The sequence below is a fragment of the Ictalurus furcatus genome, chromosome 10 (assembly GCF_023375685.1).
Source record: "Ictalurus furcatus strain D&B chromosome 10, Billie_1.0, whole genome shotgun sequence".
Classification (NCBI taxonomy): Eukaryota; Metazoa; Chordata; class Actinopteri; order Siluriformes; family Ictaluridae; genus Ictalurus; species Ictalurus furcatus.
The window spans coordinates 22,892,078-22,919,409 of NC_071264.1; the positions used below are offsets into that span (position 1 = coordinate 22,892,078).

At 38.6% G+C, this 27,332-nt stretch overlaps 1 protein-coding gene across 2 annotated transcripts in view; it reads left to right on the plus strand.

The window, feature by feature from the left end:
• LOC128613375 (NT-3 growth factor receptor-like) overlaps positions 1–27,332 on the plus strand; it is an 81,059-nt gene that overhangs the window by 10,342 nt on the left and 43,385 nt on the right. Inside the window, exon 2 of one of the 2 annotated variants that reach the window (XM_053634083.1) lies at positions 9,654–9,793. The exons of the other annotated variant lie outside the window; for it this stretch is intronic. The gene's annotated coding sequence lies outside the window, so the exon portion shown is untranslated. The remainder of the gene's footprint in view (positions 1–9,653; positions 9,794–27,332) is intronic. 2 annotated transcript variants of the gene reach the window in all.

A 27,332-nucleotide genomic window follows, 5' to 3' on the forward strand; every position in this document is an offset into this window, starting at 1 on the left:
AGGAGCCAGGAGAGAGTGAGGACATCCATATTACATCGGAGCGTTTCGCTGTGGGCTTGTTTATCAGGTGGAAATGACCGGAAAGGCATTATCATGTACGTATATGATTAACTCACATAACAACAATAAACTCTAAATGACAGCCATGAGAGTCTTACTTTATAGGTTTGTCACAAGACTTGCACAAAGACAGTGTGTGTTGCATTGAAATGAGAATGGCAAAATAAAGAAACAGCATTTTTCTGTATTATATCTTTGTTTTTGTTGGCACACAGTAAACTAGGAAAGAAATATTTTTTCATAAAAATATTTTTAAAAATTAAAATACTGACTTTATATTTTCATTTCTGAAAAATGTATTTTGGAATTTTTTTTAGAATGAAAAATTATTGAAAATATTTTTTATTGTTTCTTCTTGTTCTACCCCACAAAGTTCATGGATCCAAATATGCAGCATGAACAGACTAGGGTAGGAGATTCTACAGGCTATTATCTGGTGGATGTGTAGTCTGGACCCTTATCCTGTTTTATAAAACATATGATAAAGCTGGGATCAACATATGAAGAACATACATTTTGGGTGATATGGGTGCTTTTTATCACCCAAAAAGCCATCCTGCAGATTTTTTCAGCTGCCATGTCTTCCTAATTTACCATCACTCTCACTCTCACCATCATTAAAAAAAATATATATATATATAGCATATAATTTTAATCTTGCTACTCAGTAATTGCTGAAAACTAATCAGGATCATTCAAAATGAATGAATGAAAACAAGCATAAATATGAGATTTAAAAATAAATAAATAAATATATATATATATATATATATATATATATATATATATATATATATATATATATATATATATATATATATTGTCTGAAATACAAAAGACATATAGTTACGTATAATAGTAATAAACAAGGCATTTGCAGTGAGTCACTGCAGCCCCCTTTCAAGTGAACTTTTTTCCCCCACCATAAAATATTGAACTCTTTGGGTCCATGAACAAAATTCCTTTTATCTTCCTTTTCTAGGTCATGTAAAAGACAAGTGTGACGTAAACTCCTTATGCAAACACATTTCCCCCCCCCTCATTTTTTTCTCTAATTTGTGCTCACACTGCTGGCAGCACAATTTAAAAAAACCAAAAAAAACCCCCAACTAATCACTCAAGGGCTGTAATTTAAAAACTGCAGTCGATAGTCTATTATGAAACGTTCCCTGAGCGGACTGAGCACCTTCCTCCTCTTCCTCCCCCTCCTACTCCTCCTCCTTCTGGGGAAGTGTGTTCTTGTATGAATCGACTACGGTAGCAGCCCACACTGTGCATGTGCGTAGGTGCTGAGACCATGAAATGAAATGTCAGACCATTTGGAGTAGAAAACCTTTAGTAGATATCGACAGTGATAAAAGTGTTAAATGAAAAAAAAGTTATGATTTCTATTAGACATGCTTGAAATGGTTTCCTTTTTTAACATTATACGTGTGAAATAATATGTTTTGCTTCCTTTTGTGTACTCGAGATGAGTATATTATTATCAAGTGTAGCATACAGGCTCTAACAGATAATTGAATGAGAGTTATATTTTGTAGATTTAATGCTTGCCTTTGATTTGCATTTTAGGACAGTGAACGTTCCACCTCACTCTTACAGACCGAATCTTAAAAGTCATCATGTACATAATTTCTATAATAACAGTGCTAAACGGATGAGTGCGAAACAGCTGCACAACTTGTTCAAAATCCCATCTCCAAATTTCTCATGGATGATATAAATATGCTAATCCATTATTGCCTTTACTCCAATCCTAGGTACTCAGGTGCTACTGCAGTGTATTGGGAACTCTCTTCAACCTTTCATTTATTTCCCCCAGGCAAGCTTTTTGCTAGCCAGATAAGCCAGGCTGTTTTTTTTCCACACACATTTGAATGTCACTGCATATGTGAATAACACTTTTTTAGTGTTCGTTTATAGAGTTTGAGCTTCAGCATTAAACAGAGGCCATGTTAAAATGAAGAAACTGTCTTAGGGCACTTTTTCAAGTATTAGTCCATTTTCCTAGTCTGAATCAAAGCGCAGTTGATACTGGCCTGAATAAAAATCCTTTTAGTCATTGCTCACTTCCTTGCAGTCAGGGTTAAATCGTGTTCCCCCTACAATTGAGCTGCACTATACGCTATAAATCTACAACATTCTCTTAGTCATCACATGCACAATTTCTGTTGATGTTACCACTGATCAATACAGCACCACTGTACAGCTTGTTCAAAATCCCATCTCCAAATCATTATTGTGTATGATAGAAATAAAAAAAACAAATAAAAAAAGTTTTTGAGGTTCACAGCATCCTGGAGGACACATAAGGTTCTTAGAAGAACCTTACAACAGAGTTTTTCCCTGTCAGGTGTGACTGGAAATAGGGTATTTTTGAAGCTAAGAAGCACAGAAGCTAACTAATATCAAAAACTACCAATCCAAAGAATGTGAAAAAGATTTTTTCTGAAAAAGTGTAGGATTTGGAAGTGTTCCAAGACCAGCTTTTGCAAGCCATCTCAGGATGGTTGTTTTTGGTCTTTATTGGAGTGTGATAGATGTGTACCAAGAAGGAAAATGCCCCAGGGTTCAGGGTCTCTGCAAAGGCTGAGAAGGTTAGAGTTCTCTATCTGGAGCTGTAGAGTCCAGTTTCCTCTGACATTCCCAATCCAACCATGAGATATATTTTCTCCAGCAGGGCCTGGGTCTGCACATCTAGTAAGATGCACCGAATACAGCTCTAGTGGGAGAAGACCTGGCGCATCCTTGTGAAGTGCCCGAACCATCTGAACCGTTACTGAGTGATAAAAATTCCCAGTCTCCAATAATAAAGATTTTAAAGCTCTGGGTAATACTTTAATTAAAGCTGCATTTATAAGGCTGCATGATGTATATCAGGATGCCCTCACAACTGACATAAAGCCTACATTGGACATTTATTAAAGCTTATTCCAAGCTGTCATAAAGCCTACATTGGACATTTATTAAAGCTTATTCCAAGATGTCATAAAGGCTGTTTTTGATCTCAATTTTATCTTGAGAAAAAGTTCTGTTATGATTGGTCTGACTTACAATGGATTATCATGACAGCTGATTTGGTACACTACTATGATATGACAGTTTCATCATGGTATTGAACACACAAAATCACACCCACTTTAATTTACTGTGTCAGAAGAAATACACATAACTCTGTCAATATGGTGTCATGGAATTGTCATATGTTTATTATTGTCAGTGTCATTAAATCACTTTAAAAAGCCATATAAATTCCACTTTGCTTAAGGACCAAACCATATACATACATTTTACAAAGAGTACATGTATTTACATTTACGGCATTTGGCAGACGCCCTTATCCAGAGCGACTTACACTTATCTCGCTTATACAACTGAACAGTTGTATAGAACTTGGCAGTTCTGGGATTTGAACTCATGACCTACCAACCAGTAAGTCTTAACCACTTAGCTACCACTGCCTAAAAATCCAACTCATTTTCCTTGAGTAAGGGAAAATAAACATAACACTGTCATTAGTGTGTCATGATCTTGTCATAGATGTTCATAAAAAATCATATAAAACAGTCAAATTAAACTACTAGAAGTACACTGAGTGATAAAGTCAGTTGTGAAGATGTCCTAAAGTAAGTGTCATAATAGAACATCATGTCAATTATGTTACCTTGACATAAAAATGAATCTTTATGATAGTGGATGTTATCTTTATGATGTTCTCCGGTGCTTCGGGGATTTCCTCCAGGTACTCTGGTTTCATCCCCAGGTCCAAAGACATGCATTGTAGACTGATTGGCATTTCCAAATTGTCCGTAGTGTGTGAGTGGGTATGTGAATGGGTGTGTGATTGTGACATGTGATGGGTTAACACCCTGTCCAGGGTGTTCTGCCTTGTGCCACGAGTTCCGTGGGATAAGCTCCAGGCTCCCCCGAACCCTGTGTAGGGTAAGCAGTATGGAAAATGGATGAATGGTTGGATAATGGATGTCTGTCGTAAAAAGATTTGATTTGATAAGATACATGTTTCTTGGTGTAATGTAGCCTATGTAATGTGTAATCTATGTGTAATCTATGTGTGAGGCTGTGTAATCTATGTGTGAGGCTAACACTACATAAACACGACTGAGGACCATTTAGCAAGGTCACAGCTACAGGTGCAGCTCAAAAAATTTGAATATCGTGGAAAAGTTCATTCTTTCCTATAATTTAATTCAAAAAGTGGAACTTTCATATATTCTAGTTTCATTACACATAAAGTGAAATATTTCAAGCCTTTTTTGCTTTAATCTCGATGATTATGTCTTACAGCTCATGGAAATCAGAAATCCAGTATCACAAAATATTAGAATAATGAATTTATAATACAGAAATGTCGCAGTGTCACATTCCTAGTGTCAAGCCACTCCTGAACCAGAGACAACGTTAGCAGTGTCTTACCTGGTCTAAGGAGAAAAAGAACTGGACCAAAGTGGTCTAAAGTCCTCTTTTCAGATGAAAGTAAATTTTGCATTTCATTTGGAAATCAAGGTCCCAGAGTGTGGAGGAAGAGTGGAGAGGCACAGAATCCAAGTTGCTTGAAGTCCAGTGTGAAGTTTCCACAGTCAGTGATGATTTGAGGTGCCATGTCATCTGCTGGTGTTGGTCCACTGTGTTTTCTCAAGTCGAGATACAATGCAGCGTCTACCAGGAGATTTCAGAGCACTTCATGCTTTCATCTGCTGACAAGCTTTATAGAGATGCTGATTTCCTTTTCCAGCAGGACTTGGCACCTGCCCACAGTGCCAAAACTACTAGTAACTAGTTTGCTGACCATGGTATTACTGTGCTTGATTGGCCAGACAACTCGCCTGACCTGAACCCCATAGAGAATCTATGAGAGACACCAGACCCAACAATACAGACGATCTGAGGGCCGCTGTCAAAGCACCTGGGCTTCCAAAACACCTCAGCAGTGCCACAGGCTGATTGCCTCCATGCCACGCAACATTGATGCAACAATTCATGCAAAAGGAGCCCCGAGCATCTGTTGAGTGCATAAATTAACATACTTTTCAGTAGGGCGACATTTCTGTATTATACATTTTTTATTCTAATATTTTTTGATACTGGAGTTCTGATTAGCATGAGCCGTAAGCCATAATCATCAAGATTAAAACAAAAAAAGGCTTGAAATATTTCACTTTACACTATGTGTAATGAATCTAGAATATATGAAAGTTCCACTTTTTGAATTAAATTACGGGAAAAAATTAACTTTTCCAAGATATTCAAATTTTTTGAGATGCTCCTGTATGTAATTCAAACTGCTCCTTGCTAGCTTTCCTTTGTTGTTAACAAAAGATTTTTCAAGTGTGTCTTTAATGCACCTTGTTTAAAATCAGAAGGTGTCCTCCCACCATTAGTACCATTAGAGGCTACTAGATTTCTCTCTGTCACACATGTTTAAGCATTTCCTCCTTTACACTGTATAGCAGCTTGCGAAGTAGTCACTGGTGTACAAATGATGATGCCACTGAATGTTTACATAAGGCTTCCAGATGGGAGGCGCTTTAACCACACTCTACTCCCTAACCCTTCACAGATTTGCATACTATATAGGCTTTTTGGGCTTACGCCAGCGCAATATGACCATTTATTTAATTAAAAACTTCAACGCAGCACAGGGCCTGTTGTGAAGGAGATCTGACATGAAAATACGCAGCACAACAGAAGGACGGGCTGAATGTGATTGTTTGTCATATACAAAAATGCTTTACACAGCATGTGTCTCTTCTTTACTTGCTCTGTGGAGACAAAATAGGTTTTTTGCTGCATAGATTTAATCACAGGAATAGAATCTGTTGAAATATTTGAGAGAAATATTTGAAGTCTTAGTGTTCTAGGACTAATATACGGTCATGATATTGAAAGAGAGCGACAAATATTGTACTACGAGTACTTTCAGTAACTGAGAATTACTAGTATGAAACCATTATGGTTAAGCCTTCTAGCATTAATGTCTCATCATAGGCACAAAATTAACAGGAACACTCTCATTGAAAGATATACAGGCAGCACCATTTGTGATTATATATTTGATATATTAAGTCAAGTGTTTCAAGTCTCTAATAATGGCTGCATTTGCCATTAGCCAACTGTTACACACACAAAACTTATACTACTGTTGTTTGTCCCTTTGTGTAATTTTGTGTTTTGACATGTTTGCTTTTTCGTATTTTAATTCTGAACATGTTTACTTGGTCTGTTCACTGTTACCTGACATGACTGCCACTCATAGGCTGTGCAATTCTACATTCTGTACTAGAAAGAAATCAACCCCAGCATCTATTTCATGCCATTCTGTGTATTTTTACTTACAACCCTTGGTGGCGCTGTTCTTGGTTGTAAAAAAAAGTTAGAATAATCCATGATAAACTATTTGTAAACAGCAAATAATACAAAGTTGGCTTGTTTTTATCTATTGCTTTCCTTTCAGGAAAAGAAGGGCTTTGTCTTGCTAGCTCATTTATACCAGACGGCCCTAGGATACACTCTGCTTGAGCAACCCATGTTAAAGATTTTTCTATAAGCCCATCTTATATGCTCATGGATCCACTTGATTGTAGTATCAATTATAATTTGTCACACATAAGCAAGCTTAATAGAGTGTTATTAATTAATTCCTTTGAAAACTGATGGGCCTTGCAGGCATCTCTTGTTTACATTGCAAAAATCTTAAATCTGCTGATCCGCACTCTAAATTGAAGGACAGGCGCACACAGCATTATAAAGAGAGCACTATGCAGCATGAGATCAAAAGAGATTTTTGAAGTGAATGCTCAGTTAGTGAATGTTTGACAGGGCTCCACTAGTTAACAACAGCTTGGGAAGACAAACAAATTTCTCGCTGACTGTTGCTGCTGGAATTATTTAACCTCTGAGAAAGTGCTGATGTTAATTACAAGCTGCCTATGACTCTCTGATACCTTGCATTTCTTTAGGACAATCAAAAGCCATTATGTTGATAGAGGGTAGATGACTCTTAGAGGTAGGACGTAACAAAGTGCAATGACTTTGTTACTGTACTTAAGCCTGGACTTTACTTGAGTAATACTGATCACTGCAAATTGTTGCTGTGTACACTTTGTACTTATCATGAGGGTTTGCATTGTGGAAGCTAACTCTTAGCATTCAATAGTGTGTATCGTCAAAGTTATTTTCATGCTAGCTGATATTTCAGAGATTAGGAATAAAGCTGTTTAGCTTGAGCTAATGTTTTCCGACGCTCCTTGGTTCATTAAAAAGAAGCACTAATTTACCATCAGTAACTAAAATCAGTGTGATTAGAGTCATAAATTATTTTTTTGTGTGAATTTCTTGTACTTTTACTTTCATGCTTTAAGTTAATTTAAAATCAGTGTGATTTGAGGCAGAGATTTTTTTGTGAATTTCTTTTACTTAATTTAACTTGACGCTGTACTTCAACTTTTAACAGAGGATTTATTGGATGAGTAATTACACTTTTATTTGAGTAAAGAATTTCGGTGCTTTACCACCTCTGGTGCCTACATAAATGATTTGAAAGCTGATATTTAATTTACCTGCAGGAGCAGGTTTCGAAACAGACGCTCGCCTCCGCTTCTGGCATGTGATGGTGGGTGCGGAAGGAAGAGAACGTAGAATACAAAATGAAGATACAGTTCAGGATGGCCTTCTGTGTGCCTACGTTTAAAGTGCCAATTCAAGCCACAGCCAAAGACCGCTCATAAGCACAGCAGGGAGGCTTAGTTTGATTCCTCACACTGCTGATTACTGATACATGAGAGAAAAAAGAGAATGTGCCCCTCGAAGAGCTTGAACGTGCAAGGTAAAGTGCCTGCATATGTTGCCTTTGATGACCATGCTAGCAGCAGTTTGGATTGTGAATACTTCATGCAGAGAAAAGCTCTTTCCAGAGAGCACAGTGAGGCCCAGTGGTCATCTGTTATGCTCTTTGTGCTCTGGAAAGCTTTCGTGTTTACATGAATAAGTCAGTGTATCCAGGCGTAATCATATCTCGGTCATTACTCTTTCTGGAAGTCATGGGGGTTTAGCCTCAGTCTGAGGGTGCTGGACCACAACATGGTCAAAATGAATTTACACAAGAGGAGCCTTTAAAAAAAAAAAAGGTGTGAGGTTTTGCTGAGGTGCAAATTAATAGATTTGTCAGCTTCCTCTTATATCACAGAGCGAGAAAACCATAGCTAAGCAGCGTACATCTAACCAATGAAGTAATATTTTTAATTTTAGCTCTGATTTCCACAGATGTGATTCTGTGATATGATATGCCCTGATTTGGGATGACACCATACATGATAGAACTGTCAGCTAAGATATATTACCCATTACTCAAAATATAGACGGAAAAGTTCAAAGCAAGTTTTCATTATCATGTTGCAATTAGGTGTGACGTCGCAGAGTATGAATGACTTTAAAGTTTTAATCAGAGTTAAGTGGCAGAAAAATCGCACTGATGAAAATATGAAGGCTTATCTTATAAAACAGTCCATTCATGTGTATATACGTAAGGGTCCTGATAAGCTCGACAAATGTAAACTTACAGACTGAAGCTGGTGCATTCACAGACTGAAGGAGTAATGGCTGAGAAATCGTTACAGCTGGATTCGTTGACTTATTCATATAAACATGAAAGCTTTCCAGAGCACAAAGAGCATAACAGGTGACCACTGGGCCTCACTATGCTCTCTGGAAAGAGCTTTTCTCAGCAGGAAGTATTCACAAACCAAGATCAATTTCCTTGGATGTTCAGGAAATCAAAGTGTAGGTGTTCCAGAGGGCCAGATGGGACATCAAATTTGGACAGACAATCAGCATAGGTGTCAGACTCCAGTCCAGGAGGGCCACAACGCTGCAAACTTGGACGAGGACTTGTTGGCATTGAGCATTGAGTAACGTTTCTGAGTAGCATCCAGAGCTCAAAAGTAGTTTTATGACTGTACGGTACACTTACACTCAAAGAAGCAAGGTTTTCTCTGCTAGCCTATCAACTTAGCTTATTTTAGCCATCTAACTAGCATTGGTGGTGAAGATTATAAAGATTTTTTAAAGAGTTCCAGACATCTTGGAGAACTTTCTATAGTTCTTCTGTTTCTGCAGGTAAAATCCCAAACAGACTATCACAAGTGTGGTCCATTACTTAGTGAAGTACAAAATGTTCTCTCTACTGCAATGGGCTGGCCACCTGTCCAGGGTGTCCACCACCTTGTGCCCCGAGTTCCCTGGGATAGGCTCCAGGCTCTCTATGACCCTGTGTAGGATAAGCAGTACAGAAAATGGATGGATGGCTCGATGGATGGATGGATGGATGTTCTCTGTAACATTGAACTTTTTCGGGGAAAAAAATAGCGTGTGGAAATATTTTTTTCTTTTCTACTGACACAATAAAACAGGAAGCATAAAATATGCCCAAGATTTTGTCTGAGAAAAAGACACACAACAACGTGTCCAATCTGACACTACAAATAATTTCTTTTCTTTAAATAATTTAAATTATGTTAATTCTGTTAATTCATCTGTAGCCACAGTGTTGTTTTTTTTTTTTTTTTTTTTTTTTTAAGATAGCAAATTCACAAATGTGCCAAAGCTCAGAGTATTGACCTACATACTGAGTATTGCACTGAAATTCATGACCTTCGCTGAGGATGTTGGTTATCGTAGGCTAATATGGCACATGTGCTACACTGCTGTTTCGGCTAAGGTAAGGAGTGCTTTATATAATTATCTTGTTGAATTGCCTATGGTATGAATAAAAATAGGCTCAAAAGCGAGTTTTGTAAGCCAAATTAGTAAATTAGTAGAACATAGTAATAAATAAAATTATTTTTTGTAATAATTGTGTCAGCTAACGAGAGACGACTTGGATGAAAATGCAGATTCAAATTTAATAAAGGTGAAAACACACACACAAAAAAAGAACTATGAACTCGTGGCAAAACACAAGGACTACGAAACATAATCATAAGACAATAAACATGAGACATGAAAGCATAATGTGACAAAGAAAGAGAAACGTAAAACCTGTCCTATTGTCCTATTGAAAAGGCTGACTATCATTTTTTTCATTAGTTTCATACAGGCAAATAAAAGAAAAACAAAAAAACATTTTTGGTTTTGGTTTTTAGCCTGAGATTCACTTTCAGCCAGGAATTTCATCCATTCTTCACAGCTTGAACATACTAAGTACATGCTAACATACTAAGGCTATAGTCAAGAGCATTTGTGAATAGATTGCAACTTTTAATATATATATATATAATATAACTTTTGCCAAAGCATGCCTTCATGACATGACCAGAGCTTCTCTGATTCCCATATAAAAACTTGGTGACAGAGCCACAATTCCATATATAATTCTGTTCATCAGCTAATTATGGAGAGCTGAATTTACTCTGTTCGAAGAGGCAAATCACAAATCTCTGTAGGGCTGTGGCATTGCTAGATCTGAGATTAACACTCCTGGTCTACAGTTAGCTATATCTGGCAGACCTGTCATCACATCTCATAGCTCTGCATATCATATATTTACTCAGAATTTACTTAGGCTCATAAGACAAATGACTAAAATAAGCATTTAATTTCTTATTAACAAATTCAGTGCACAAGCAGGCGGTGAAGGTGTTGTGCTTTGTTTTATTCTGGCTGCAGGTGCTAATTTGGCAAATAAACTATATTACCTTGCGCCATATACAACCACACTGCAGAAGTAACTACATTATCATGCTGGAGGAATTCTTTTCAGTTCTTACCGAGCTTCAATTCTAAATTAAATATTTCCTGTAGATTGATCCCTTTAATCCATCAGCTTTTTGCTCAATAGCTCACTACTCAATTGACTCACTCCTACTACTTCAACCTCAACACTGCCTTTTTGAGTGATGTATTTAAGCTCCAAATACAGGCTTTCCTATGTGATGCCCATTACTGTGTATGATAGAAATGGTCTGCTGTTCTTAATACGTAGGATGGACAATACCCAGCCACAGTACATGCAACATGAAGTGTTATTGCACAAGTTTGACACCCACAGCAAACCTAGTGACTCATACCTAGAGCTATTATTGTAATAAAACAGTAAATAGGCCACATCAGAGGACTTAAACTGTAAACTGTGACTTTATGAATCAAGGAGTTAATTTTCAGAGGTGCAGTTATGTTAATGTTCATAGCAGGGCTATTTCATGGATGGAGTTGGACCCAAGTCTATGCATCCATTTTTCATACCGCTTGTCCTACACAGGGTTGCAGGGGAGCCTATAGCCTATCCCAGGGGAATTCAGGTAACAAAGCAGGGACAGCCTAGACAGGGTACCAACCCATCACAGGGCACAATCACACACACCCATTCACACACTATGGAAAATCTGGAAATGTCAATCAGGCAACAACACATGTCTTTGGACTGGGGAGGAAGCTCGAGTACCCGGATGAATCCCCCGAAACACCCCAAAGGTGCGAGGCAACCATGTGAGTTGGCCCCAATATTTGGATCAATTATCTATTAATAAATTAAAATACTGGTTAGTACATACATGTGCATGTGTATTCATAAAGGCGTGTTCCTGAACATATATGAATGTCTGCTATGTATTTTATGGAATTGAGTTAACCTTGTTAGACCTTTTCCTCCTCTATATCCTACAAAAGGAAATTGTAAATTACTCCAATGCTTTTAGATGACAACCTCACCTTCACGGATAATACAGAAAGCATTTTTAAGAAGGCCAGCCAGAGGTTGATTTAATTAGGAAGCTTAAAGTTTTTGGTGTGTCACAAAGCATAAAGAAAAAAGGTTTATATCAGCAATGTGGAATGCATCTTTTTTATTATTACACCTGGGTTTTGAAACCTGAATATCAAAAACAAAAGCTCACTTTACCAGAAAGGTTTATAGGCAAGCAGGAAAAGCAGTTTGATTTGATGTTCAAGGTTTGTACATCCCTGTCACTATAAATTTGATCTCACCCTAAATTGTAGCCCTCATATAGAGGATATGTATGTAAATTGATGAATAATGGGGGCTCATTCATTCAATGACTATGTTTTACCTTCATAATTATATAACGTTAGTAAGTGGAAGCAGGGTTAGCTACAAACAATCTAGGATTAGCTAGCTTACTTGATAAAATTATAGAATAAAATAAAAATATTTGTACATAAAACCAGAATGTTTATTGGTGTTCTTGTCACTTTAATTTCTCCAACAAATCCTGCCTTGAAGTAGGACCAAGCGTCAAGGCTTTTGTATGCCTTCAGACTTCAGGTACATATAAATGTCGGGAAAACCGATTTCTGGCCACATGCCAATGTCCATGGACCACAGGTTCTTGGGCAAGTTGTAAGGGTCACTGTCGAGTCCAACTGCCTTTAATTTAAGCTGATAATCGTTAGTTATATGAGCATTTTCGCAGCTTCCCCTATTAAAACCAGCCATTTTGCTGGATGTTTTGTCACTCAGTCCGGCCGAGGGGGCGTGCTCTGACGGGAAAGTGACATCAATGCATATCCTCTATATTATATATTGATGTTTTGGGTGCATATATTTGATAGGGGAAAAAAACATTTACAAGGTCCTTTGATCATAAGGTCATTGAACTCTGTGCTATGCATGTTTTGTCTAACGGCATACAATTTGTGTTGTCTGTTTATATGGTTTTCCGCAGTAAGACCAAACATAAATTTCCAACATAACTGAACAATGGTTGTCTTTGAAACAGCTGGCTCGCTGCCTTGCAGCCTTCACTATCTCATAAGCCAATGTCCTAGAAGGCAGTGTTTTGTGAGTTGTAAATGTACTTGTAAGGAAATGTTTAAAACATGCTTCAAATGCAGTGATTCATCACATCCTTGCCAGGATACTGACCAGTGTTGGGTAAGTTACTCAAAAAAAGTAATCCACTACAGATGACTAATTACTACTTTGTAATTGTAATCTGATTACATTACTGATTACTGCATGTAAAAAGTAAACAGATTACCAATGACTTTATTTTCATGTTACTTTCAACCTATCAGACCTACAAAAATACACTACAAAGTGAAACTCATAGTTCTTTCAGTAATTTTAGTGCACGTCAATGTCAATATCATAATATGATCAGAAAAAAGTTTTATTTATCATAAAGCATGCCTCAGATGTTGTTAGTGTTTGTAGGACTACTAGACCGATAAAATATCAAACTTTTCTAACGAGGCTAGTTTGGTGTCGCTAGCCAAGGGGAGGCACAACTAAGCTATCATGCTATTACTAGCTGCTACAGTGCCATACAAAGTACATTGTCCTTCCTTATGCTCTGATCACATCATGTTCAGCATGAGAGGGTGTTAGTGCTTCAGTTTCAACCCTTTAAGTCAACTCAAGTTTCAACTCGTGACCAATAATACATGAGTGTTTCCACGTATTTTCCTGTAAACCCTGTCTGATTGGTCTCGCCACCGTTCACTGAAGATATAAAATTACAGGCGGTCTTCTTTTACTGACATTCAGTTATGTAGTGACAAACCGCTCCAAGTGGAGAATTATTCGGAGCAAAACGGATTAATTTTAAAAATACATTTTACTTAATTGTGACCCAAGTAACATAATTTTATTGACATTAAATTGCATAAATTGAAAATGTAATGCATTACATTACAGCGTTATCATAAAAAGTCATTAGATTACAGTACAAAGTAGCACGTTACACCCAACTCTGATACTGACTTATGCTAATGTTGCCAACCACACAAGTTACACTAGATGAAATACAATACCATGGGGGATAATAGAACAAAGATTCAGTCTCGTAAAAATCAAACATTAATACATAACAAATTATACCTTTATTAGTACACAAACATATCCCTCACTGTGGTAATGCCTCTTTCATGGACTGGATTATGGGATATGGGATCTGTTTCTGGATACACCCAGTAAAGTCTCTCTTCTATTCTCTATTCATTCATCTTTAATAAACCATTTATCCTGTTCAGGGTCACGGTGAATCCGGAGCCTATCCTGGAAACACTGGGTGACAGGCAGGGATACACTTTGAAGAAGATGCTGGTCCATCTTTGCGCACCATCTACACACACATTCACATACTCATTCACACCTAGTAGCAATTCAGAGTTACCTATTCATTTGCTGCATGTTTTATTGAGGTAGGAGGAAACTGGAGAACCCAGAGTAAACAGGGAAAACATGTGACACGCCACACAAACAGTAAACCAAGCTCGTGATTGAAACGGGGACTCTAGAGCTCTGATGCTGCCCTTGATTCTATTCTATTCAATATTTTTGCTGATACCCTGCCTATCTTTGGAAAGATGCTAGTGGAGAAAGCACTTAGCAATGATTGATTTGTCTGTCAAAAGCCTTGTAACACAACAGCCATGCTGTATATTAGACAAGAAGTATTTCTTGTCTAATTTGAATCCACCAATGCAGCAGAAAGAGAAACGTTTCTGTAAGAAGGCAACATGAAATTAACGACATTCTGTAGTTTCAGCTTTCTGTCTTTAGTATTCATGAATATACAACATATATGCAGTGGCTAACCCTAGTTAGATTTGATATGGCATGTTGAAAAATATTTAAATTCATAAGTAAAACAATGGTATTTGTTTTGCTGTTCTAAAGCAGCAAATCACATGACCAACTAATTATTTCACATTTTTTTCAATGAAACTTCTCCTGACCACCACAATGTGACAAAGCAGTGAGCAGGAACCAAGGATCAAACTGCTGGTTTTATTTCAGGAAATCCAAACAGTGAGATCTTTGCTTAAAACCATGAGCCAAAATCTAAAATAATACAAAAAAATTAGATCAGGAAACTTGAACGACAGGATACACAAGGAAATGCTAAAATTGTTTGGTTCAATGTCTGTTAATATTCAGATGCTTGATAGTGGATATGACACAAAATGTTAAAAATCATGAGAAAGTCTAGCATGCCGATATAGTGTTTTAGATTTTATTCAGATTACTTTCTGCTGTTAGAACAGCAGTTTGTCCGGACATGCTTAACAGGAAGAACTGAATGCTTGCAAAACTGATCAGATTTGTTTAATGAGATAGGATACTTCCCAAACTATCCCAAACTTTATCCATTATAACAAGATTTCTTATAAGCCGCTAGCTTATAAGGTGTTATAAGGTGTTATTCTCAGAATAACTAACCCATAATGCACTGCTAACCTGCTGTAGCCATAGATATAAGAAACCTAGATAGATGTATGTAAGTACGGCACATCAAATGTGCTGCCTTCTTGGCATGGCCGACTTTCCAGATAAATTGAATATTTTTCCAACACTATGCAGCAATAGGATGTAAGAATCATTAACACCTCAAAGCAAGAGAACAATGGATTACTTTTCACAGGAGAAACCTCAGAGTATGTGTGTTTTTTTGTTTTTTTTTAATTTTATGAGGGACTTTATGCAGGGGTTAAGGCAGGCTGGTGAGGCAGGATTTACAGCTTATTGGTGTTTAGTACTGTTTAGCTTCTCTTTAATTCAAAGTCAGCTCTCTTAACTCACGTTATTTTGTGCCTCACGTGAGGATCAGTAAGATTACTTTAGTTATTAGGTTTGTAGTGTTAGGCAATCTTGTTATTGCTAATTCCTGTTACATGAATTTAAAATCTCTAGTCTGATTACATATTATTAGGCTATTATTATAATACTTGTTTTTAATGAATGTATAGTAGAGTTAAAAGTATCTTTAGCAGTAAACCGCTTGCTTGGGGGAAGGTGTTGGTTTATGATAACCTACATCTCACGACAACTCAAAGTTTCCAGCAATCAAATTATTAGCAGTGCATCTTTATTTTCATTTACATCACCTGCAAAATGTTTGACATCTGAACTGTAAAAAAAACCCAGTTGTGTATTAAGCAAGTTACAGCAGATTTTATCAGAGTGTTGCTGCATCTCTCAGAACTTGAATCTATCTCTCAGGTAGACTTGCACTGGCTTATGAGTAATTTTCTCCCCTGTTAATGAATGTAGTTTGCAAAAGCAGCTAATCTAGATTTCTTATCTGTATGGCTTTAACACTGGGAAATGGCAGAAAGCTGAAAAAATAGTTAACAATTCTAACATTCTTTACATTCTTTTATTATTACAAAAGAGCTAACTGCCCTCTTCCCTATACATGAGCTCACAGATGATTGGCTAGTGTTCCTCTGATTGACAGGAGAGAGAATACCACCCATGGCCAATTTTGCTGTCTGGGATCTCTGGCCACCGATAGACGTCGCATCATCGTACGACAATTCTAATATTCTTCATCAATCCTTAATATTCTTCTTCTTTTTAAAGAGTGTATACACTGTCCCAAGCTACTTGATCTTTTAAGATTTCCTAATTTTAGCAATAACTTTTGTATCAAAGACAAGCATCTAGATACACTCTATGGCTGTTTCACAATTCTAAGAACGCAATGAACGGACTTGCGTTCTTGTGGAGACCGATCTTGAAGAACGAACTCGGAAGGACAGGAGGACATATCTTTGCAAGAATTGAGATGTGCTGTGATCTTCCGGTTGCGCAATGGACCATCCCAGCACACTAGCAGTGGAACCTTCTAGACAGCACAGGACACATCGCTTCAGTGCTCCCTTAGTAATATGTTTCAGCTGGTTAATAGATTTACTGTTAACTGGCTGATTAACCAAAAGTTAATCAACCATGTTTTAATGTAGTGAGCTCTCTGGCTGCAACTCACGTTAACTAAAAACGAAGGTAACGAGTTTACCGTTAACTCAGAATGGAAGCTAGTGTTGTTTAATTAAAATACTTCTGAGGGATAAATTTGACTTTTCAACAACCTCATTTATACCTGAATCAAAATCATATATCAAAATCATGCTTTTTAGATGCATATTTAGATTATTGTCATTAAAAAAATGTTCAAACTTAGTTATGGGTCAGGCTTCTGCCATCTGTCATTGTTTTGCCACAAAAGTTTGAAGTTTCATTCAAGTGGGTTTTTGGTGCACTCAGGTTTGCATCTGATGCATCCTCCATATCAAGAACACATCCAGGTAATTTCATGCGTCCCCTGTACTTGCGAATTGAACTTTGAATAGTGGATGATGATGTAGAACGAGTACTGTACACAATGATGCAAGATCGCATAAAACACATATTGAGAAAGGCTCTGCCTTCAGGGCATTTAACAAGGTGGCCCGAAGAACAGCAAGAGCTAAACAGGCCATCAGAGAGGCAAAGCATGCACACTCCCAGAAAATCCACAGTCACTTCATGGACAGCAGCAACATGTGGTGCATGTGGCAGGGCATTCTGTCCATCAGCAACTACAGGACATCACACGCCTGTGACAGTGATGCCTCCCTTCCAGATGTGCTGAACAACTTCTACACTCTGTTTGAGGCAGAAAATTATGTGACGGTGAGGAAGACCACCCCTGCTCCCAATGACCAAGTGCTGTGTTTAACCATGGCTGATGTGAGGAAAACTCTACGCAGAGTCAACCCACAGAAAGCCACTGGGCCAGACAACATTCTTGGCAGACTGCTCAGAGGATGTGCAGACCAGCTGGCAGATGTTCTCATTGATATCTCCATGTTCAATGTCATTGTTCCAACGGGCTTCAAGCCACTGCCATTGTCCCCATGTCGAAGAAGTCTTCATTGTCCTGCCTCAATGACTACCGTCCCTTTGCACTCACACCCGTCATCATGAAGTGCTTCGAGATGCTTGCCATGAGACACATCAAGACCCTGCTGCTCCCATCACTGGACCCCCTGCAGTTTGCATATCGTCCCAATCGCTCAGCAGATGATGCCATCGCCACCACCCTACATCTGGCCCTCACCCACCTGGACAAAAAGGACACCTACATTAGAATGCTGTTTATAGACTTCAGTTCAGCATTCAACATAATCATTCCTCAGCACCTGATTGGAAAGCTGAACCTGCTGGACTTGAACACCTCCCTCTACAACTGGACCCTGGATTTCCTGACTGGGAATCCTCAGTCAGTTTTGATCGGGAACAGCATCTCCAGCACCACCACACTGAGCACTGGGGCCCGCCAAGGCTGTGTGCCCAGTCCACTGCTGTTCACTCTGCTGACTCACGACTGTGCAGCAATGCACACCTCAAATCACATCATCAAGTTCGCCGATGGCACAACCGTAGTGGGCCTCATCAGCAAGAACGACGAGTCGGCATACAGAGAGGAGGTGTGGCGGTTAACGGACTGGTGTAGAGCCAACAACCTATCTTTGAATGTGGAAAAAACAAAAGAGATGGTTGTTGACTTCAGGAGAGCGTGGAGCAACCACTCTTTGCTGAACACTGACAGCTCCTCCATGGAGATTGTCTAGAGCACCAAATTCCTTGGTGTTCACCTGGCAGAGAACCTCACCTGGTCCCTCAATGCCAGCTCCATAACCAAGAAACCCAGCAGTATCTCTACTTTCTTCGAAGGCTGAAAAAAGCCCATCTCCCACCCCTCATCCCTACCACATTGTACAGAGGAACCACTGAGAGCATCCTGAGCAGCTGCATCACTGCCTGGTTTGGAAATTGCATCGTATCGGATCTCAAGACCCTGCAGTAGATAGTGAGGACAGCTGAGAAGATCATTGTGGTCTGGCATATGGTATACGCTAATCTGCTGAATACTATGTCACAGTATGTTATGTTTATTTTTCACAACATTATTTATTTATTTATTTATTATTATTTTAAAATATTTTAATTAAAAATGGCCACTTACTGTGCCCATTGTCCTGTTTTAATAGTTACTGTACTGTCTTGTGTTGTTTGCATACATTTGCACGTGCTCATTATGTGGGATGTGTAGGTCTTTATTTAGTTCTGTTTCATCACATGTGGTTAGTGTGTTTTATGTACACCCTGGTCCTGTAGGAACGTTGTTTCATTTCACTGTGTACTGTACAAGCTATATATGGTTGAAATGACAATAAAAATCCACTTGACTTGACCTCTCATTATGATGAAACTTCCTGGTTTCTGGTCTTGTTTTGGCAGCTGTGGCTCAGGTGGTAGAGCAGGTTGTCCATTAATCATACGGTTGGTGGTTCGATTTCCAGCCCACATGACTCTACATGCCCAAGTATCCTTGGGCAGGACACTGAACCCCAAGTTGCTCATGATGGCAAGCTAACACCTTGCATGGTAGCTCTGCTGCCATTGGTGTGTGAGTGTGTCTGTGAGTGTGTGTGAATAGGTGAACGAGAAACAGTGTAAAGCACGTTGTAGAACTGATAAGGTGAAAAAGCGCTATATTAGTGCAGACCATTTACCATTCATAGTGTTGCTGAGGATTTTGTGCTGTGTTCTGTAGTGCTGTTCTCATTTATAGTTGTAACAAAGGTACTATGGTAAAGTAGGCTGTATATACTGTATATCTTTACTCTTGTGGGATTATCAGGTGCAAGTGAGATGTCATGTTGTGTTTTGTAGTTGTCTCCAGGTTCCAAGCCTTGTTATTCTATGCAGGTAATTCTCATCTGACAGTAGCATCAGGGTATGGGAGTGAAGACTAAATACACAAAGAGACCCGTGAGGCCTCAGATCTACAATCTAGATCTCAGATCGACTATCAAGCCAGCTGATTAAATCATTTCCTCCACAAAGAGTGAGGCTGGGAACATCGCCAGCTGCAGGCCCCCTTGTATTGCTGGTCACAGAATATATACAGTGTACATTACACAACGTCGGACTGTTAGGAGCTATCAAGGCCTGCTGTGATTTCTTGGCAGCCTTTATAATTTTTAACTTATTATGCCATATTACAGAAACATTAAGAATTATGATTTTCTTCAACAGAAAGCTGACCATGACAAAAAAAAATTTTACTACCTGCCTTTCTGGGTCGAAGGCCCTTCAGGTAATTGCATTAAAAAGGACTGCGGGGGATGCAGAATGTGGAAGATGTATCTGCAATCATTAATTAGATATGTGACCTATTGAGCACGTTCACTCGACACACAATGTGTCTGTCGCCTGACGTGTCAAGCAAGCAAAAATGTTTCTGCAATTTTTGCACATTTGTTGCGTCTGAATTAAAATAAGCATATTTGCAAACTGTATCATTCATAATAATGTATTTAGAATAATACAGATACTTAGCTGTTATTTTCTGTTGATTTCTAATGAGCATCACTGAAAACGACAAACTAAGCAGTTCTACTGCTGGAGACTAGAATTAATAGAACTGTCATTGCTACTGTACAGGAAAAGCAAGTCATTGATATAGATAGTTGGTAATATTTGGGTACCTATCCATCCATTTTCTGTAGCATTTATCCTGCACAGGGTCACAGGGAGCCTATCCCAGAGGACTCAGAGCACAAGTCAGGGGAAAAAAATTGGGTGCCAACCCACTGCAGGGCACAATCACAAACACACTCACACACTACGGACAATTTAGAGATGACAATTAGCCTACAACACATGTCTTTGGCCTGGGAACCCGGAGTACCCAGCGGAAACCTCAGAAACATGGAGAGGACATGCAAACTCCACACCCGGGGCAGAGGAGGGAATCAAACCCCCAGCCCTAGAGGTGTGAGACAAACATGCTAACCATTAAGCCACCGTGCCCCCCAGACTAATACATACAGAAACATTATGTACTGTAATATGAGGCTAAGGTCAACCAGTTAGTCTATAAAGTAGGACCTTTTGGAGGCTTTCATTTAATGATAATGAGTCTTTATTTATCACATATACATATGCATAGTGAAATTCTTTTCTTCGCATACCCCAGCATGTCAGGAAGCTGGGGTCAGAGCACAGGGTCAGCCATGATACAGCACCCCTGGAACAGAGAGGGTTAAGGGCCTTGCTCAAGGGCCCAACAGTGGCAGTTTGGCAGTGCTTGAACGCTCAACCTTCTGATCAGTAACCCAGAGCCTTAACCACCAAGCCACCAATTTGCACCCTCGGTGTACTGCCATGAACGGCCATCCTAGCTTTGGCTACACAACACCGTATCAAGTATTTTGAGCAAAAACTACCCTTTTGGCATTTTACAGTAACTCTCACCTCTTTGACTGCTCCTTCAAAGAAACCTTTTTTCTATGCTCCAAGTTTATTTATTTATTTAGTCATGTTTTAACTCTAGTAGACGAGAGAGAAGTCAGAAAAACTAGAGACTGAGAGAGTGACTGAGTTACTGAACAATGTCATGCTGACATTTTATCATCACATGCACCTAGTGGAGATAATGGAAAACTCATGTTCTCTATTTATTTATTTTTTTGTCCCACAGTCTTTCATTCTGCTTCTTTTATTTTTTTAAAGAAATAGATTTAGAAAGGCAGTAAAGCACAAAATATTAAGGTAGAACCCAACAAATTATATGATAAGATATACTGTAGAAGCCATATAGTATGGAAGAATTCACAGTATCATAACTGTACAAGCCAATATAAGGTTTTAGGATATAACAAGATCAGCTTCACATTTTGAAAGAGGAAGATTTTAAGGCCCATACAAGAAAAGCCATATTCAGGTCCAAAATTTATTGACTTGTGACCGAACTCTATAAAAGTTGCAAAATCTGACACAAACATTCTTTATACTTTACTGTTGTGAGATAAATGTGTGTGGTGCTGCACAGGTAAGGCTTCCACACAGACTAACTCATAAATGATTAAAAAATGCACCAATTGGCTATCCTAACACTGCAGTGGTAGTGCTGCTAGAATATGCATGCAATGATTTGGAGGTAGATGCAAGTGCAGACCAAAATACCAACTATACAAACAAAGTCAATACAAGATACATAAACTGAGTAAACATAAATATAGTAAAGGACTAGGTAGAGAAACAAAAAAAGCATCCATCCATTTTCTATTTTCTATACCGCTTATCCTACTGGGTCACAGGGAACTTGGAACCTATCCCAGGGAGCATCAGGCACAAGGCGGGGTACACCCTGGACGGGGTGCCAATCCATTGCAGGGCACAATCACATACACATTCACCCATTCATACACTATGGACACTTTGCACATGCCAATCAGCCTACCATGCATGTCTTTAGACTTGGGGGAGGAAACCGGAGTACCCAGAAGAAACCCCTGCAGAACATGCGAACTCTGCGCACACACAGGGCAGCATAAGGAAGGACGGGGAAGACAGAACTTATATAGGAAACCTAATCAAGGAGAACACAAGACAGGTGTGCATAAACACAGGAAATGAGTGGGACGACAGAGGAGGAAGGTCGGAAATACTTGGGAGACGGCGTCTGGCAGCTTGTTGGTGAAGTTTCCTTCGGGAACTTAACATTGTAAGGAGTGTAATGCAATGGCACTATGTGTATTTGTATCTGTTTAGTGCTCCACATCCCCATACCTGTATATGTATTCAGATTTATACCAAAACTGGACATGGCCTAAATGGAAGGATTTTTTTTTTTTTTTTCCACTATGCCCTCATAAACATTGGAAAACAATGGGAAAACCCCCAGTAACATAAATGCCAGTACTTTCAGCATGGACTGTGAATTCTGTCTCTGACAGTTCCTCAACCTTGGCTGCATCACTTGAGTTCAGAATTGGTCTCAACTCATATGCATGAGACTCAAAATCCTACTCATTATATTTGTTTGTTCCTATCTCTAACAAATTTAGTTTATGCTATTTCCCAAAATATAAACAAACTAATGGCTTAATTTAAACTGCCACAACCCTGACCAGGCAGTAACTAAGGATGAATGAAGCAATAATGTAAATACAATGTGCTGCTTTGTCCATTGTCTATTGTCACAAAGCAGCTTCACAGAAATATTAATTCAGGATATAAATTTAAAATGTATAAATTTATCCTTAATGAGAAAGCCAGAGGCTTCTGACTGCTTGCTCGCACCTGCAATAAAATGAAACCTCCTACTTGTGTGTCTCATGGGATTTCAGTACCAACGCACACCTGTAGTCTTAACCAGATGGATGATGGGATGAATGAACTAATGAACCATTCTGGCAATAAACAAACAAACAAACAAACAAACAAACAAAAAACCTGTGTGCCTCATATTTGTATCTGTATTTGTATCTGTTTAGAATATATCTATTAATTTTAAACAGTTATAATTTGAATGTATCATATACCTCAATGGTTTATCAAAGTTTTAAAACGCTGTCTTCTTTTAGTAAATGCAAATATCTGTACAAATTTGCACTAATCATGAATGTGCATATGTGTATAAATTGTACAGATGTATACTGTATCTATATGTATTAATATAAATTATACAGAGACCAGCCTGACCTAGAACACTGCCTATCAGATTACCTCTGTTTGCTTGTTTGCATAGAAAATGTAAAACATGTCCCAGAACATGACTCCTTGAAAAGATGGAAGGCAGATGCAATTTCATGAAGTAATTCTTGAGAAATTATGCATGTGTCAGACATGTTTGTACAGCTTGGTTTTATATACTTACATTAAAGATAGAAAATATATTATAAGGATAGTTCAAGTTACATACCAGAAAAGAAACAGTACGGATTATGTCTGGAGGAAAGTGGAACTATATTATCATCTGTGAATTCAGCCTTCAAACTTTGGGCTACACAGATTACCTGAGTCTTATGCTTAGACCAAACCAAATAAAATAAACTAAACTAGGTGCTAAGGAAGAAAGTGATTCTGGCTTCAAAGTGGCAGCTAGTATTGCAAGCCAGGTCTTTCGCATTTGCTGGAGAGTCTGGTATGTTTCAGATTAGCTTGTTTACTCACCATTAACTTCTTCAAACCAAACTCTTTAATAACTTTTATAGATTCTGTGAACTTTTTTCAGTCCAGTGACTAAATAAAAAGCTCATTGTGCCACAGGGTTCAAAGGTTTGTTTTCCTGATCGAATCTGGCACATTGAAGTGCACAAATATGGAAGAGCAGAGACCAATATTCTGAAGCTTGTGGCCAGAAAAGTGTAGAAAAGATATCAGACACTCTGTATATATACCGAGAAGATTCCCGATAGAAAGGCAATCACAGTAAAGGAAAAGCATTAGCTGCACTACACAGATGGTATTGATTTTCATTTGTGATGTGGGGACATAAAAAAATCAAACCTGAAAAGCAAAACCTCCATTGCATTGTTCATACTTCACTTTCTTTTCTTCAAAAAATAAAATGCTGACTTTGCATCAGAAGTGAATGTAATCCTGCATTGCATTGCACTTCACTTTCAGTGCACTGCAGTTGTACCACACTGAAATGCAATCACTGTCCAATCACAGCCATGAGTTGTACCCAGGGTGTGGATGTCATCAGAGAATGGGAGAAGTGTCTGAATGCCGTAAACGTTCCAGGACATATTACGCTCCATATAAGGGAAAGGCTTTTGCTCTTTCAATTCATCCATCCATCCATTTTCCATAACGCATATCCTACACATGGCCGCAGAGGAGCCTGGAGCCTACCCCAGGGGACTTGGGGCACAAGGTGGGGGACACCTTGGACAGGGTGCCAACCCACTGCAGGGCACAATCACACACACATTCACACACTACGGACAATGTAGAGATGCGCATATTGCATGACTTTCGACTGGGGAAGGAAACCAGAGTACCAAGAGGATACCCCAAAGAATGGGGAGAACATGCAAGCTCATACGGGGGGAATCAAACCCCCAACCCTGGAGTTTTAATATTACTTAAAATACAGTTCACAAGTCTTAGGAGGTATGTTATCAAATTTCTTAGACTTACTTTCAGCAAGGAGTAGTATTTTGCTCTGCAACATTTTTGTAGTTTTTCTAGTAATAGTTCTTTGCTCTGAAATCTTGTAGCTTGACTGCAGAAAGATGCAAAGTTCAACACATACTTTGTCTGATTTACTGCATTTGGGGTTAAGTAAAGTTTGCGTAAAAGTCATGGTTTGCTCACACTATTGCTTTAATGGTAAAAGTCATGTAGGCATGCTGCTTTAGATGGTGTTTCAGGACTGAGCAATGGGAAAATTATGAAACCTGCCTTAGGAACAGGTACTGAGTCCTTCAGTGTTTCACAGAGCAGAGTTTCTATTTTAAACCCTTGGCTCTTATAGTAGAAAAGTACAAGGAAAAATGTCAAACACTTCACAATACTTGTCCGCTAAGTGACTCTGATGTTTCCAGACTAAATTCATCCAGTCCCCAAAGCATCCGGGAATTTCTCTCCCTGGAAGAGCGCTACACAATGCCAGGTTTCAGATTGAAAAGAACATAGATCAATGCCAGCAGAGCGCTTCTCAGACAGTTTGTTTTTATTAAATGTTCTCCCATCAAGTTACATGTACTTGGGCCATAGATCATTTAAACAAAGCTGTTAATCATGTTCAGACATGACTATTGGAAAAGATAACAGGGTACAAACAACGTGAAGTTATGAACTAGAAGACATACTTTACCACAATCATAGATGGGATTAAACTGGATTCGGGTGGTTTGATCATTTAGTCTCACTCTTGGATTGTGTGTGGTCTTGTATTGTGAGGAAGTCAATATGGAGGTTAGTGCAGTAGCAGCTTGTGTCCATAGATATTGGTGTGTGAGGACAACTTTAATAACGACATTAAACAAACAAAATTAAGTCGAGAGGCTATCACAATTATGCTAAAAACTATCTATTATCTAGTGAATATTTAGAGTAACCCTATAATAGACAGATGAGAGTTGACAATATAGAGTCTTTTGGCATGCAATCTAGCAGCTTGTCTTGAACCTTTTTAGAAGTTCGTTTGTTTTAGAAGTTCAACTGTGTTCCTGTTGTCATAGTCACAGGGTGTGAAATAAGCACTGAAGAGGTAATATCATGAACCAGGTTTCAGCCCAAGAATCTCAAGAACCACACAAAAGACCACATGAAAAAGAGACTTTGGAAAAGGGAGACATTTTTTTTCTTCCTTTTCTTAGCCTTTGCATGGGAAACATGGTCACCGTGGTGCACATGCATTTCTGATATAAGGACATTATCCATGCTGTACTCCATTTTTTCCCTCTCCCAATCTTTGAAATATATCTTACAGAAATGGTCATGTAAATCATAGATACAGTGTTGCCACTTACACTTTGCCTTTGTTTGTGGAAATATGTTAGCTTTAATTCACATTGTTTGCTATAAAACAAGATTTTGGTGGCAGTGGAGGATTTTTCGTAAACTAACCCAATTTCATGTAAAAACTGTAACCCTGGCAACTGTTCTGTACTCAACAACTTTTCCACTAAAATGTTTAAAGAATGAGCATGGGGCAACGTGGTTCCTTCCCCAGTGGACCCCTTTTAGCACTTGTTGCATTTCCCATTTTGACCATCACTATAATAATTCATTGGGTGCTTCTTAATACTCAAATTGATGCTTCCTTGGTTCCTCACTCCTCTGTCCTCCAGCCTGTGACCTGGGAATCGATCGAAGTCAGCTATCTTAAAGGACATATCAGTTCTCTAATTGCACCATGAGGAGGCAGGAGTGAGACTACACAGGTGTATCCTGTGCGGAAGTGTTTCTTGTCGAAAAACCTGACGTATGAATAAATTCTTCTCCTCTTTTACATCTGCCACAATCTCAAACAAAAAGTCCTTTGATGATGTGATGGCATTTTGTGTGAAATATAATTAAATAATAATATGCTTACAATGAGTATCGTAATTAATTGATCCTTGCATGTTTGGATATGCAAAGCTGCACAAAATATGCAATAAATTATGTATTGTTCATTAATTCATTGTGGAATAATGCAGATATTTCACATACTATCAGTGCAGTAATCCAGCTGAGCACAGTCATCATTAATTGACATCGCTGTGACGTGACTCTTGAAACAATGAGGATATTCCATTTGACTTGCTTCGATTCCTCTCTCCTCACATCTCATCCTTGTGTCCTTCCCCCGCATCCTAAGGGGGTGGAGCTAAGACACAAAAAAAAGGAAGCAAGGAAAGGAAAAGAGGATGCACAAATAAGAAATGAGAAGCACCCCTAGTACCTAGATGGTGTGCTGAGCATGCTGCACCATGATTGCACAACATATAGAAAGGTGAGCTTATTAATGGAGCATCAGCTTATATCTGCTCAAAGCGGTAGCTCAGTGGTTAAGATGTTGGACTTCTGATTGTGAGTTGTGAGTTCAAATCCCAGCAATGCCAAGCTGACACTGCTGGGCCCTTGAGCAAGCCCCTTAACCCTCCACCACTCAGTTAATAAATGAGATAAAGGTCACCCTGGATAAGAGTGTCTGATGAATGCTGTAAATGTAAATCTG